Consider the following 15,843-nt stretch of genomic DNA (forward strand, 5'->3'; position numbering starts at 1 on the left):
TTCCTGTCTGTCTGTCCCTATCTGTCTTCTCTCTCTCTCTGACTCTCTCTTTGTCTCTGTCAAAAAAAAGAGACCACAAAACAAAAAATCCATCAGAGAGATGCAGAGTCCCCGGGCTAAAGTGTGACGAAGCACACAGCCCAGGGCAGAGGTCCCTCTCGCTCAGGCCTTAGGGCACTACTGGGTGGGTGGGTCAGATGATTCCAGGGCCCACGAGAGAATGGACACAGCTACCTACTGCTTCTGTTCTTCTCCCAGCCTCGTAGGTCTTGGTTTGCAAAGTGTAAGGTTTGGTCACAAGAGGCCCTGGTTACATTCTTGGGGCACTTGGAGAAGACAGATAGACTTGGAGTCAACAGCCAAGAGCATCCTAATTTCTTTCTTGCTGTTAATTCCAGCTTAAGAAGTCATCACCTCTCCTTTAAAGCACTAGCCACTGTGCTCCTCCTTTGGCTATTCTAAGACACTAGCCTAGCCACCCTTCACTATGGACCTACCATCTTAGACCTCCTCCTCCAATCCTGCCTTATTCCCAGACCAGCTGCCTTTCCTTTCCCAGCATCCTCCTCGTCTCAGAGGTCAAAACACTGAAAAATATCTCAGCCCTGTGTCTGAGATCAGGCCTCCCTTCATGAGCGCACTTGCTTTGGGTCTGAGGATATTTTATGACACTCTAACAACAGCTTCTACTGACCTCAGGTGCTGCAGATAATAGAAAAGCAGATCCCATGCCTGAGAACCACGTAAGCTGATTATCATGCCAAAAGGAAGCCTCCCTTCCGCTAGGTGGCTAGAATAGGTCTCCAGCAAAGGGGAAGATCAGAGGCTAACGCTTTCACCTTCTTGAAGATCTCACCCTCCTGTTCTTCGAAGGCTGAGAGTCCTTTTGTTAAACCAGGGAAGACAGGGTATGTAGGTATTCAAGGCTGGACCAAACCACTTCCCACAGTCCCCATTGGCCCAACCCAAAAGGGGGTGAGAAGGAGTCTGGATGTAAGAGAGCTCAAAGCCCCACTGCTCTGGGGACCGCCACCCAGCTGGCATAGGGTGTGTTGCTTTACAGAGGGCTTTCATCCTCAGAGCCCGTTTCACCGGCCCGTACGTATCACAGGCTGTCTGGCACCCTCTCTACAAACATGGGGCTCCCTACACCTGGAAGCTTCTATTTTAACCAAACTTTTCTGCACAGAGCCTGTTCTGTCAGGCCTTTCCCCCCCCCCCCCCCCGCTTCCTGCTTTAGATTATTTTCTATCCCTTTAGTGTTTCATCGAGGTGTACAAACAGAGCAGACAGATGTCAGACCACTCAGTTGGCAGGCTTGTGCATTATTTCTGGATAGCAACTATTTATTTATTTATTATTCCAATTTAAAACAACAGCAACACTGCAAAACAAAGCCCAGCATTTGTGGCACCCTCTTCTGCCTATCTTACCTGATTTTCTGAACTCAGAAATATCTGTCTATAAAGAAAGTACAAAAAAAGCACTCATTTTTGGTTTCTTTCTCTAAAAGTGTAGCTTCAAATACTGACTTTCCACTTAACATTCCGTTCCTCTGAAGTCCATGCTTCCCTGTTAATGACAACAGCAGGCTTGAAACCTCCCGGGGTGGGGGTGGGGGGCGGCTCTCTGTGCCTCCATCACCCGCAGCTCTGCAGTCTTCCTGTTCAAATGCCTCTCTTCTTCCTTCCCATTCTCCACGTCCATCCAGGCCCCTGCGCCGCAGCCTGGACTGTCCCAGCAGCTCCCTCAAGTCCACACATCCCCAGCCTGGGGTGGCTGCAGGCGACCCTGCAGGCCATACCAAAGGAACGGTCCCCTCCCGGCAGGCTGCTGCCCTGCTCACAACCCATTCCTTAGACTGGAGTATTCCTCTTCTCTGGTTGGGCCATCAGGGCCCCTTTGTGAGGTTCCCAACCCCACACTGCAACCTCAGCAGTGCTCTGCCCCGCAGACGGGCTCTGCCGCTGCCGGAACAGAGAGCCCACAGAAGTGCAGTAGGGAACAGCACACAGCACACCCCTGTCCTTGGTGAGTCTTTTCACACATGGCATTTGCACGCTGTGGCTCCTCCCAGCACACTGCCAAAGCTAGACCAGCGCGTGGCAGGTGGCCTCAGCCGGCAGTCCCGGGCAGATGAGACTGAAGCCCTCACATGCACTGCATAACCGCTAGTTAGAGCAGATGGGCCCTGCCTCACCTTGACCCAGCCTCCTCACCTCTCAGGTGAGGCAGCTCTGAGGCAGGCGTTACCCCGGGGTCCCCAGTGAGACTGAGCTCCAGTCACCCCTGTGAGGGCTGCCTTTCCTTCCCCACTTCCACACTCTCCTACCAGAGTCCCTTTATCTCCCCCTAAACTATCTGCACCTGACTTCTTCTGTCAGGGTCCGCTTCTGGGGCACCCAAACCCAGACACTCACAGATCTCTCTCTCTCTCTCTTTCTCTCTCTCTCTCTCTCTCTCTCTCTCTCTCTCTCTCTCACACACACACACACACACACACACACACCCAACACTTGATAATGCACTTTAACAGCTGCTTCCTCCTGTCTGCCGTCCCGATTTTCCTCCTGGCTTCCCCTGAGATCACCTCCCACTAAAGGACTTGTGCTTGACTCTTGTCTCAGAGTCTGGCTCACTACTTCTCTTAGGAATCTTGCTCAACAGTTATTGAATTTATAATAAAAATACTTTTGCCAGAAATAAAACAAAACATATTTTGCAAAATTTGTATGTCCCTGTAAACAACCACCATCTTTTGTGAGTGTAACTAACATTATCCAGTTAACAGTGATAAAAAAAAAAAAAGACAGTTTTTGCAAATTATTGCAAATCTGCAAATAAGTTTAAATGTTATGTGACAGTAGGTACAACTAATGACAACTATTTTGAACAGGAGAATGCAATTTTTATTAATAAAGAATCTTTTTATTTTTATTTTGGTCTAGCCCTAACAAGATAAATACAAAGTGTCACCGAATCATTCGTCTTCTTAGGATACCTTTGGTTAGCTCTGCTCCCATCTGACCACAATGAAAGCTTTTAAGAAACTCCTCCTATTTTCCTTTTCATAATCTCTTGCTAATTTCTACATGGTGGTCAGCAACGAATCCCACAATACCATTGAGCCCTTCCATCATCAGTGAGGAACTTCTGTGTTTGAAGTAACAGAAAACTCAACTCAAATTGGCTTAAAAAGAGTCTCCGCACAGATTGCTTAGGAACCGCAAGAGGAAGGAGTAACCATACACTGGTGAAACTAGACAACACCTCAGCCTTCAGCCAGGTGATCAAAATTACTATCCCCAGCGAGGGTGGACAGAGCTGTGTGCTTCCGACACGGCGCCCCAAGAACACAGCAATGACAGAACGTTCCAACGGGCGGTGTGAAACCCGAGTCTCATCCTAGAGAAGCGTCAGATACACCCCAATGGAGGAAGACGCCATCAAAGAGCTGGCCTGGATTGTGCAGAAATATCAGCGTAATGAAGGGCAAAGAAAAGCTGGGGGGTCTTTCCCAATTAAAAGAGATGGAAGGGAGCTGGCACCCCACATGACACGATTCTGCGCTGAAGAAAGAAACGTGCTAGAGAAGACATTATGGGGAAAATTGTTAAAAATTGGGATCTGTGATGTAGATAAAAATACCATTATCAATGATTAAGTTCCAGTCTTGGATGAAAGGCCCGTGGGGACATACGAGGAGATCCCCCTTCTCAAGACTCGCACAGGGAAGACAGAGGGACTGATGTCTGCAACCCGCTGTCAGCGGGCAGAGCAAGAGTCAGCACATGGCGCCTAAGGATACACATCGGTGAATCTGCTTGAGTGGCAAACCAGAGTTCTCTGAGCTTTTCTTGTAGCTCTCCTGGAAGCTTGAAATTATCTTAAGATAGAAACTTAATCGCTAAGCAGTAAACGTGACTAAGGGATGCCGTGGAGTCCAGTGGCGGGCGTGCTGAGCATGTGCCAAACCAGGGCTCTGTGATTTCAACGAGACCCTGTTCCCCTCCGCTTTTTCCTGGCCCCTGGTTCTGCCTTCCCGGGATCAGTGCGGCTCACCCTCAGTGTGACCGGTGGTGACATGGCTGTGGTAGCTCCAGGCTTTACCCCCCCCCCCACCTTACATATCTAGGTATAAGTCAGCTCCCTCCAAAGGGTCTAACTTGAGCGAGGGCCTTCCCGGCCAGAAACCCTCCCCTCGAGTGTGAGAAACCTGATTCTAAACCACAAACCCTACTCAAGATGCCCCTGACACTGAGAACGTGAAAGCCAAGCTCTTTAATGTAGTTTGTCCTACACAGTGTTTCACAACCTGACTCAAACCTTTATTTCCATTTCTGACCCCTCCTGCGAGCCCCCACCTGCTACATCTTTGTATCTCTGCAACAGTCTGTCTCAAGTGCCCCTTCACTTCATAAACACTGTCTGTATTGCCTCAACTGTCACCTCCTCTGTGTGACCCTCACCATCCCTGCCATTAGCCCTGCCCTTTCCTGGGTGCCCATGCCTCTGCTAACAGCCTCTGTGCTGTGATAACCATGTGTTTCTGGTTCTCGCCCACAGGCTGTGTGCCCGTGCAGGGCAGCGCCTGGGTATTTCTAATGTGCTGAGCGTGCCCGGCCCGTCTAGAAAGCAGCACATAGCAGCATCTGCCCCGCCGACACCACGTGCTTCCCGGCCAGTAAAAATCTGTGGAATGAATTCAGTAAATCTGTGATAGTACTTAAAATAGTGCTGGGCACTAAATAATTCACTAAAATAAAATGTTATTCAATAAAATACATCTTAGTTTGGGTATTTTACTCTCTGAAGGAAAATTAGCCTGTTATTCAAGCCACATGGAACCGCTGAGAAATGCATAATTTAGTCAATATGTGGAAAGTGCATATGTTCTAGCTTCCTGTTTTTCTCTGAGCGGCTGCTGTCCCAGCCTGGGTCAGGCGGCTCATGATTTGTGGCCCAGCACCTTAGCAGCCCTGGCTCAGAAGAAAAACTGTCCTCATTTTATACTGGAAAGTGGGGAAACCTCAAGAAACCCACACTGCACAAATATCACGTCACCGAGGCAGGGGACAAGCACACTCAGCGATCAGTCGGGAAGTGTCAGCTCCTGCCGTAGAATTTAACTCGGCTCTTTGCACACCAGGGCACCCGCACCAGACGTGGGGACACTGATGGCTTTGGCACCCCCCACCACACATCAAGCTGCTGACGCTGCCCTTTCTGGGCCACAAAAATGCCTCAAAGCTCTGAGAGCAGGCTGACTCACCCAGTGAGATGACATTTGTAGAGTGGCTTTGGAAACATCACTTTTAGACCAGCAAACATCTGGAAAAGCACCCTTTGATTTATCCCTCGTTTCCCGCCAATAATGGCTCTTAAAAACCTCCCACTACAGAGAAACCTGGAGGACATCACCTCTTCTGTGGCATTCCCACCAAGAGCACACGAATTCAATCCACTTGTGAGGAGTATCTGATGCACCAAACTGAGGGTCACCACAGAGGGTCACTGCAGAAACAACCACTCTGAACTCTTCAAACATGTCAAGGTCTTGAAAGACAAAGAAAGGCTGAAGGTTCATTTTACATTGAAGGAGTCTAAGGAGAAATGACAACTAAATGCAATACATGACCCCAGACTGGTTCCTACATGTAAAAACAAAAAATACAATTGTTTTAAGTGGCATTAGTGGGGCAACTGGTGAGACTGGCACGTGGACTATAGATTAGACATTATTGCATCATTGTAAAGTTTCCTGATTTTGACAGCTGTATTGTGGTAACATAAGAATGTCCTTGTTCTTAAGAAGTAAACACTGAGGTATTAAGTAACACAGACAGGATGCATCAATTTACTCTCAAACCATTTACAAATGCGTGCACGTGTAGGGCAGAGAGAATGATAAAGCAAATGTGGTGAGAGGTTAAAATTGATCAATTTGGGTAAATAAATATCATGCTAGTATTCTTTCTATCACATTTGCACATTTATTGTTTGAAATTGTTTTAAAATTTAAAAGCACATTCCACTGCCTTATTACATAAAAGAAGATTCTTAAGAGACAATTTAATGTTTTTTGTTTGTTGGTTTGTGACAGAGACAGAGAGAGAGAGACAGAGAGAGGGACAGATAAAAACAGACAGGCAGCCTGACCAGGCGGTGGCGCAGTGGATAAAGCGTCAGACTGGGATGCGGAAGACCCAGGTTCGAGACCCCAAGGTCGCCAGCTTGAGCATGGGCTCATCTGGTTTGAGCAAAAATTCACCAGCTTGGACCCAAGGTCACTGGCTCAAGCAAGGGGTTACTTGGTCCGCTGAAGGCCCATGGTCAAGACACATATGAGAAAGCAATCAATGAATAACTAAGGTGTCGCAATATGCAACGAAAAACTAATGATTGATGCTTCTCATCTTTCCGTTCCTGTCTGTCTGTCCCTGTCTATCCCTCACTCTGACTCTCTCTCTGTAAAACAAAGACAAAAACAAAACAAAACAAAAAAACAGACAGGCAGGAAGAGAGAGAGATAAGAAGCATCAATTCTTCGTTGTGACTCCTTAGTTGTTCATTGATTGCTTTCTCATATGTGCCTTGATGAGGAGGCGGTGGGGTGCAGCTACAGCAAAGCGAGTGGCCCCTTGCTCAAGCCAGCAACTTTGGGTGCAAGCCAGAGACCATGGGGTCATGTCTATGATCTCATACTGAAGCCAGTGACCCTGCGCTCAAGCCAGTGACCTCGGGGTTTTGAACCTGGGTCCTCCACATCCCAGTCTAACGCTCTATCCACTGAGCCACCAACTGGTCAGGCAGAAATTTAATGTTTTGAACAGCTTACCATGCAACACTAAAAAATGTTTAATTGAACAGAAAAGGAGAATACTTTATTCCATCATGTGTACCAAAAAATAAGTCTGGTAGCACAATTTGGTGTGTTAGTGTCTTTTGAAGCTTTGGAATTTGATATAGAATGCATTTATGGGTGTGTGTTTTGTTAATTTATTGTGCAATATTTACAATATTCAAAAGTTGGCTGACCAGGCAGTGGATAGAGCATCGGACTGGGATGCGGAAAGAACCAGGTTCGAAACCCCAAGGTTGCCAGCTTGAGCATGGGGTCATCTGGTTTGAGCAAAAGCTCACCAGCTTGGACCCAAGGTGGCTGGCTTGAGCAAGGGGTCACTCGGTCGGCTGAAGGCCCACGGTCAAGGCATATATGAGAAAGCAATCAATGAACAACTAAGGTCTCACAACAAAAAACTGATGATTGATGCTTCTCATCTCTCTGCATTCCTGTCTGTCTGTCCCTATCTATCCCTCTCTCTGACTCTCTCTCTGTCCCTGGAAAAAAATTAAAAAAAAAAGATATGCAAAAGTTTAAAGGCAGTATCGCACACCTCTGCACTCACTGCCCTTGTGATCCCTCCCCTTCATATCACAGCCTCACATCCCTCTCTGAAGTTACAGGAATTCTATACTTGGTACTCATTAGTCCCAACATATTTCTTTATGTGTTTCCTACACATATATGTGTATACTTTCATTGTAGGTTTCAAAAATATAACTGAATTAAGTTCGTGTAACTCATGATGGACCCTGAAGGACTACTGAAGTTTCAGGAGTTACAGCTTTAGAACCATTGGATGAGCTGATCTTTCGGGCTTTTCTGAGATAGTTACCTAGTGACCACAATTCTACATTTTTGGAAATAACTTGACTATCTTGACTATAACCCATAAATATATATAATGTCACAGCATACACCCGATGAAGTGCTAGAACCAGAAAATACTGGTTCACAATAGGAATGGTATACGACTCTTCCCGACTCTGCCTTCAATGACATCACATTGGTAGTTTGAAATTAACCACGGTTGGAGTATTTAGGCAAATGTCACATACAAGGATGTTGTAAACATTCGCAACCAATCATTGAAAGCACTTAGCTCCTAGGTGCCTTTGACGTGAAAGAGACAAAAATTTTCATGTAGCCTTTCAGATACTCAAAAGGGATAATGAAGAATGAAAGCTTGTTAAGATTTCACAGCCCGTATCGATTGGTATAGAAAATGTTAAGGTGAATCTATCAGGGGTCCCCAAACTTTTTACACAGGGGGCCAGTTCACTGTCCCTCAGACCGTTGGAGGGCCGCCACATACAGTGCTCCTCACTGACCACCAATGAAAGAGGTGCCCCTTCCGGATGGCGGGGCCGGATAAATGGCCTCAGGCCGTAGTTTGGGGACGCCTGATCTAGATGATAATTTAAGAAAAATTGTCCAAAATATCCAGATATAATCATCCAAAAATAATTTACAAACTACATTTGTCCAGCAGAAAATAACTCAAAAGATCATGGTTTGATTGTCCTGTAGGCCAGTAACCAGTTTTGTGTCTAAGTTAGCAAGCATATTTCAGCAGCCCTGCTTTGAACTGATTAAAGAATGCATCAGTCTCCTGTATCCCACTTTGAACTATCTTGGCCATTCTGCTGATACCTTCTTAATGGGTGAAATAAATCTTTCAGCCATGCCATTATATGTCTGTAGGAGAGCTGTATTTAAAAAACTCTTTAACGATCATACTTTGCCAAAGGAAATGTGGTTTGGAACTAAAGAATTTGGTCCTTTTTTCTTTTTGTCAAATTCCATGCTATCAGCCAGGAGGAGAAGCAGCTTTGAGAAGTCAGGAAGGAAGGATGCAAAGGACCCACATGGGATGAGCAGGTCGTCTTGCTCGTTAGAGCCAAGCCTCATGATTCTCAACTGTAACCAAGTCTGGCTGTAATAAGAACCAGGAAAATCTTACCCACCAACAGATGGATGTTTTGCCAAAAATCCTGGTGCCTCGCTGGGCATACTTAACCAAACAACTTTATGAATGTTCAACTGCTGACGCCCTGCTCCAGAGAAGAGGACACGAACCCTGCAAACTAAACAGTGCTGCCCGGGATGGCCCAGAGCCAGGATAACATCCACAGTAACTGGTCCTGTTCATTATGAACTGGGGGGTGCGTATGTGTGTGTTATTGTTACTGCACCCCTCCAGGAGCCCTTCAGCCATTTTATTCTCATCGACTCCTCATTAAATTGTAATACCACAGATAAACTGTATATTTGTTTATATGTCATATGTACCTTTGTAATTTATACATAAAAAGAGTAAAATTTTTAGCCCCTCCCAAAAAGCAATTTTTGGCTCCTTGAGGCCAAAGCCCTGTTGAAAATGCATGCTATAATCTGGCCATTATGAGCCCAGCTCTCAGAGGCCCTGTTGCCCATTACAGGCCTTCTACCTCAGCACGCAAATACACACAGCACCAGGAGGCCACGCTCCCCCCGGGGGCCTCTGTTTTCTGCTGATGAGCAACTTAAAAACAGCAGAAGCTGGGCCCTGGCCGGTTGGCTCAGTGGTAGAGCGTCGGCCTGGCGTGCAGAAGTCCCGGGTTTGATTCCCGGCCAGGGCACACAGGAGAAGCGCCCATATGCTTCTCCACCCCTCCCCCTCTCCTTCCTCTCTGTCTCTCTCTTCCCCTCCTGCAGCGAGGCTCCATTGGAGCAAAGATGGCCTGGGCGCTGGGGATGGCTCCTTGGCCTCTGCCCCAGGCGCTAGAGTGGCTCTGGTCGCGGCAGAGCGATGCCCGGAGGGGCAGAGCATCGCCCCCTGGTGGGTGTGCCGGGTGGATCCCAGTCGGGCGCATGCGGGAGTCTGTCTGACTGTCTCTCCCCATTTCCAGCTTCAGAAAAATACAAAAAAAAAAAAAAACCCAGCAGAAGCAACAACAGTTCTGAGCACTTGCTGGATGCTGGGCACTGAGCCAAGCTTTCCTACAGTGTGTCTGAGTCTGTTGGCGCTGCCATGACAAACCCCACAGCTATTACAAACAACAGAAAGTTACTGCTCATAGCTCCGGAGCCTGGACGTCCAAGGTCAGGTACCAGCGTTGGTGGGTGTGGGCCTGTTCTTGGTGGCCGACTCCTTGCTGTGTCTTCACATGAGCAGACAAGGAGCTCTGTGAAGTCTCCTTTATCAGGGAACAAATCCCATTTATGAGGTCTCCCCCTTTGTGCCCTAAGATCCTCCCAAAGGCCCCACCTTCTAATGCCATCACCTTGGTCATTAGGATTTCAACATATGATTTGGGGGGGGGGACACAAACAATTCAGGCCATAACATACTGTCACAGTTTAGTTCCCCCAGAAGTGAGCCTCCTGGCAAGGGTTCCAGGGCAAGTACCAGAGACTGCAGCTCCCACCACCTGTGGCTGAGGCTGGCTCCTGCCCTCTTCGGGCAGAAAGATGCCAATGCTCAGGGCCAGCAGTCAGGCTGGAAAGGACAGAAACTGACAGGTGCCACAAGGCTGGTTTCATATAATTCTCACAGCACCCAGGAGAAGCTGGCATCCTAATTAACCCGAATTCTATCAATATGGAAATAAGGCGTAAGGCAAGAGAAAGCAAGTGTTAGAGACCACTGATGAATCCAGAGGTCTCACATACCATGTTTAACACCGGGCTATCAACTCATACTGCCCCTTTCCTGGCATACACACGCTGCTGTTATTGATTTTTCCTAATAGAATTGATTCAACAATTGATGAAACTCCGATGAGATAGGACTCCTCTTATATAAATCCACAAGCTGGCAAAGAAGGCAAGAACTTAAGGAAAAGATGAGTTGAATTTTAGAATTGTTGAATTCGAGTTCAAGAGGCAGTACCTCAGATCTGGCCGTTGACGGGAGGAGGGAGGTACTAGAGATACAAGTGCGGCGGCTGTCAGCATGCACCTGTCGTGAACTGAATTTTGTTCCCCCACATTCATTTGTTTGAGACTTACCCCCCAGTATCTCAGAATATGACTGTAGTTGAAGATATGGCCTTTAAGAAATAATGGAGTTGAAGTAAGACTGTCAGGCCTGACTGGTGGTAACACAGCAGATTGAGTGTTGGCCCTGGATGCTGAGGGCCCAGGTTTGAAACCCTGAGGTTCAGTGACTAGAGCACAAACTTGTTGGCTTCAGGGTGGAGTTGCCAGTTTGAGTATGGGATCATCAACATGATCCCCAGGTTACTGGCTTGAGCCCAAGGTTGCTGGCTTGAGCCCCTTCCCCCGCCCCCCCCCCCCCCCGTCAAGGCACATATGAAAAGCAATCAATGAACAACTAAAGTGCTGTAACTACTGAGTTGCTGCTGCTCATCTCTCCTCTCCACACACTCTCTCTCTCTCAAATAAATAAATAAATAAATAAACAAACAAACATTGTTAGGTGGCCCTCTCCAATTTGACCTCATAAGAAGAGGAGATTACAACATACAGGGAAATACCAGGAACATGTATAAACAAAGGAAAGACCACAGGAAGAGGCAGCAAGAGGGTGACTACCTGCAAACCAAGCAGAGAAGCCTCAGAAGAATCCAGTCCCGCTAGCACCTTGTCTTGAACTTCTAACTTCCAGAACTGTGAGAAAACAAGTTTCTGTTGCTGAAGCTATCCAGTGTCCAAGGGAAGGAAGGTTTTATTTCATGATACAGTAGCTGTAAAGTGGAGCCAGGACAACAAAGTGGAACAGAAAGACAAAGACTGAATGCTCTCTGCTGGGTGTGGCACCAGGAAGGAACAGCCAAGGAAATGGTAGAAAATGGGAAACAACATTTTATATGTATAATCTTATTTGATTCTCTTGTCAATCTTAGGATGGAAGAATCATCTTGCCCAGTGTCCTACAATTAGTAAGTGGTAGAGCCAGGACTAGAACCAGGTATGTTTGATTCCAAGAGCCCTCACCATGCTCATCTACTCACTCCTGAGGGGAGAGGCCCAAGGGCATCTTTCCGGCCTCATCCAACTCCCTTTCTTGGATGTTAAGTGGCTACTCCCACCTTGTTCCCGCCAACTACTATCTCTTAGGAGAATCATTTCTGTCCCTGCTGTCCCAACAAACTTTGGAATGGCCTAGCAGGAAGCTCTGTTCCCACTACCTTGCTGTTCTGCCTTCCCAATAAAGCTTCACAGTCCCACAGCCTCCAGACCCCATCTCCCAAACCCTGAGTCTCAACTCAGCTGCCCCTAGCTAATCTAAATCCAGTCTGAGACATATGCTTCTGTCCTCCACAGCCTTTACAGTGGTCCCGCCTTCTCCCTGCCTGTCCTGTGCCTCCTGCCAACTCCCACTTGGCTTTGTACCCACTGTCTGGGCAATTCTGGCCAAGCCCGCCAGGGTCTCATTATGAAAAGCAGACCCAAATATTTACCCTGGACTGTAGGAAAACAGATGAGATCATGGAATTATTGACATTGATCTTTTTTTAAGGAAAGCTTATGGAGAATGGGGAAGGAGTCAGCAAGAGATGGGTAAATGTCATTCCAAGTGAAGGTTTTATTTCCTGAATATGTTCAAGAAAGGATTATTAAGATGATGAGCACTTAGGAAAAAAATAATGGATACTAGATATTAACATGATGTCTCTAAAAAATATGAACTTCATTGACTTTTTAGTGTTTCTAAGTAATAGATTAGGGGTGGTGAACATGAAAAGGATTTAATTTTATAAAGAAGTTGAACAGGACTCTCAAAATACCCCAACAGCTACAGTGTGAGCTGAACAGCACAAAAATGATTATCCGGTCACCCAACCAGAAAGCCACTAGAATATCTCTTTCCTTTCAGGTCCTTGGACCAAAACCTAACAGTGTTAGACCTCTTGCTTCAATCTTTTCGCAAATCTGCAGACTTCACCTTCCTAACTTAACCTCTGGCACTTATCCTGCCTCACTCAGATTTAGCCTGACCTGATTTCCATTCTCCCAACTCAAAAAAAAAATATTGGCTTAGGCATGCAGTTGAATTGGCAAAAGAAACAGGGTTATTAGGAAGGAAGAGAAGGGTAAGCAAAGATTTCTAAACAGGACATAAAAAGCATGAACCAGCCCTGGCTTGTTGGTCTGAGCCAGCCTCAGGTGCTGAGGATAGCTTGGTTGATTTGAGCATTGGACCAAGACTGAGGTTGCCAGGCAGATCCCGGTCGGGGCACATGTGGGAATCTGTCTCTCTATCTCCCCTCCTCTCACTTTAAAAAAGAGGAAGCACAAACCATTTTAATAAAAAAATTTAGAAAGGATAGACCATAAAAAGACGTAAGTTAAACTTTATTAAAGTTTAAAACTATGTTCAACAAAACACTTCATTAAAAAGTGAATGAACAAACCAAAGAAAGAATGGGAGATATTCTAAATACAAACAACTAACAAAGAATTTATGACAAGAATATATTTTAGAAAATTAACAAACCTGAAAACCATTAAGAAGGTGACAAATTTTGAAAAGGAGCAAATGACTTGAATGCCCTTCACTAAACAGAATACCCAAATATAAAGCATATAAAAAGGTGTTCAGGCCCTGGCTGGTTGGTTCAGTGGTAGAGCATTAGCCCAGCCTGTATAAATCCCAGATTTAATTCTCAGCCAGGGCACACAGGAGAAGCACCCATCTGCTTCCCCACACTTCCCCCTCTCCTTTCTCTCTATTTCTCTCTTCCCCTCCCACAGCCAAGGCTTCACTGGAGCAAAGCTGGCCCATAGCTGAGGATGGCTCCATGGCCTCTGCCTCAGGCACTAGAATGGCTGCGGTTGTAACAGAGCTATGCCTCAGATGGGCAGAGCATCACCCCCTAGTGGGCTTTCTAGGTCGATCCCGGTCAGGTGCCTCGCAGGAGTCTGTCTCTCTGCCTCCCCGTTTCTCACTTCAGAAAAATACCAAAAAATAAAATATAAAAAATAAATAAATAAGTGTTGAATGTTACTACAATACTAATTAGAAAATTCCAAATTAAAACCATAATGAGATTTACCTGTGAAACCAGCTGAATGGATAACATTTCTAAGACTGAGCACATCAAGTGGTCAGTGGAAGACAAGGATATGGAGCTATTAGAACTCTTATACACTGCTGCTAGTAGTAAAATTTGGTTCAACCACTGTGGAAAACTGCAATGTCTACTAATATCTATCTATGTCTACACTATAACAAAAAATTCTACTTTTAGGTATACATCCAGGAAAAATGAGTGCATGTGTCAACAAAGAGACATATGTACAAGAATTTTCATAGAAACTCAATTCATAATAACTGAAATTAGAAACAACTTAAATATCCATAAACATAAAAATGGATAAACCAATTGTGGTACATTCATACAATAGGTAAGTACCCAAGAATTAAAAGGAACAACTTATTGATCTGTATCACAACATGGATGAATCTCAAAAACATTATGTTGAGCAAAAGAGGCCAGTCACAAAATGTATATATTTTATGCCATGGATTAAGCAAAACCTTGCTGACAGATATCAGAGTGGTGCCCACCCTCGTGTGGAGGTAGTACTGACAAAGAAACTATCTGGGGTGATGCAGATGCCCCTCGATCTGAGTGGCGGCTACAGGGGTGTATGCATATAGTTCACTGAGCTGGACAGCCAAGATTTCACTTTTACTGTACAAACAATATGCCTCAATAAAAGTAAAACTTTTAAAAATGAGGCCGGATATTCTAATATGCATAGTCTTTAAATGGTCCCACGAAAAGCAGTCTCTCTTCCTGTTTGTTCATTTCCTGCCATGCTGCAGGGTCTGTGATCACTCCACTCATGTTTCTAGTTCCATTTCTAGTGACCCATCACTGGATCGAACCAGGGAGAAATACTATTACCTAGGACACTATTGACAGTAACAGAACTATTATTTTATACACCCCTAGTATGCCAAATGTTGCCAAATAAACCATGACACAATGCTTTCTTGTCCCTTAGATTTTAATCTTATTCAGAGCCTTTAAAACCTAGAAGGCTTATTTACAATGCAATGCTGTCATATATAATTTTTCTGCACACATTTTTTTAAATTAAATTTAATGCAGTGACATTGATAAATCAGGGTACATACGTTGAGAGAAAATATGTCTAGATTATTTTGACATTTGATTGTGCTGTATACCCCTCCCGCAAAGTTAAATTGTCTTCTGTCACCTTCTATCTGGTTTTCTTTGTGCCCCTCCCCTCCCCTAACCCCTCTCTCCTTCTTTACCCCATCCCCCTCTCCCAACCCCCCGCCCCTGTTGCCATCACATTCTTGTTCATGTCTCTGAGTCTCATTTTTATGTCCCTTCTATGTATGGATTCATCTTAGTTTTTTTTCTGATTTACTTATTTCACTCCGTATAATGTTGTCAAGGTCCATCCATGTTATTGTAATTGATCTGCACACATTTTAAGGAAAATATAAGCGAATAAATCAATTAATATAGTCCTAAAACTTCTTCGTAGACAGAGCCCAATCTTTTGAGAACATAACTGTGCAGCTCTCTTAAAAGAATGCCTCACTACTGACTCTAGGCTTTCCTCCCTGCCTCTGACCTCAACTATGCATTTCAGATGTCGGCATTTTCTTGATCTTACAGAAAGGATCAATGTAAAGTTTTCAGACAACAACCCCAGGCGTCCCCAAACTACAGCCCATGGGCCGTATGCGGCCCCCTGAGGCCATTTATCCAGCTGCCGCACTTCCAGAAGGGGTACCTCTTTCATTGGTGGTCAGTGAGAGGAGCACTGTATGTGGCGGCCCTCCAATGATCTGAGGGACAGTGAACTGGCCCCCTGTGTAAGAAGTTTGGGGACCCCTGACTAGACTCTTATTCTGTCCTCAATGGTCCCTAAATGCTTTTTTGACTGAAACACTGGAGCTATAGTTATCCAGTCAGGTCCCACGAAATAACAAGCAAGTTCATACACATGTCAAATGTGATAACCATCTCATGACCACATGGCCAACAGGGACTGTAAGATGCCAT

The 15,843-nt window shown here is 45.6% G+C and overlaps 1 protein-coding gene across 1 annotated transcript in view; it reads right to left on the reverse strand.

Moving 5' to 3' along the window:
* Positions 1-15,843, reverse strand: part of RIN2 (Ras and Rab interactor 2) — a 248,557-nt gene that overhangs the window by 120,656 nt on the left and 112,058 nt on the right. The window lies entirely within an intron of this gene.

Source organism: Saccopteryx bilineata, chromosome 6 (assembly GCF_036850765.1).
Source record: "Saccopteryx bilineata isolate mSacBil1 chromosome 6, mSacBil1_pri_phased_curated, whole genome shotgun sequence".
Classification (NCBI taxonomy): domain Eukaryota; kingdom Metazoa; phylum Chordata; class Mammalia; order Chiroptera; family Emballonuridae; genus Saccopteryx; species Saccopteryx bilineata.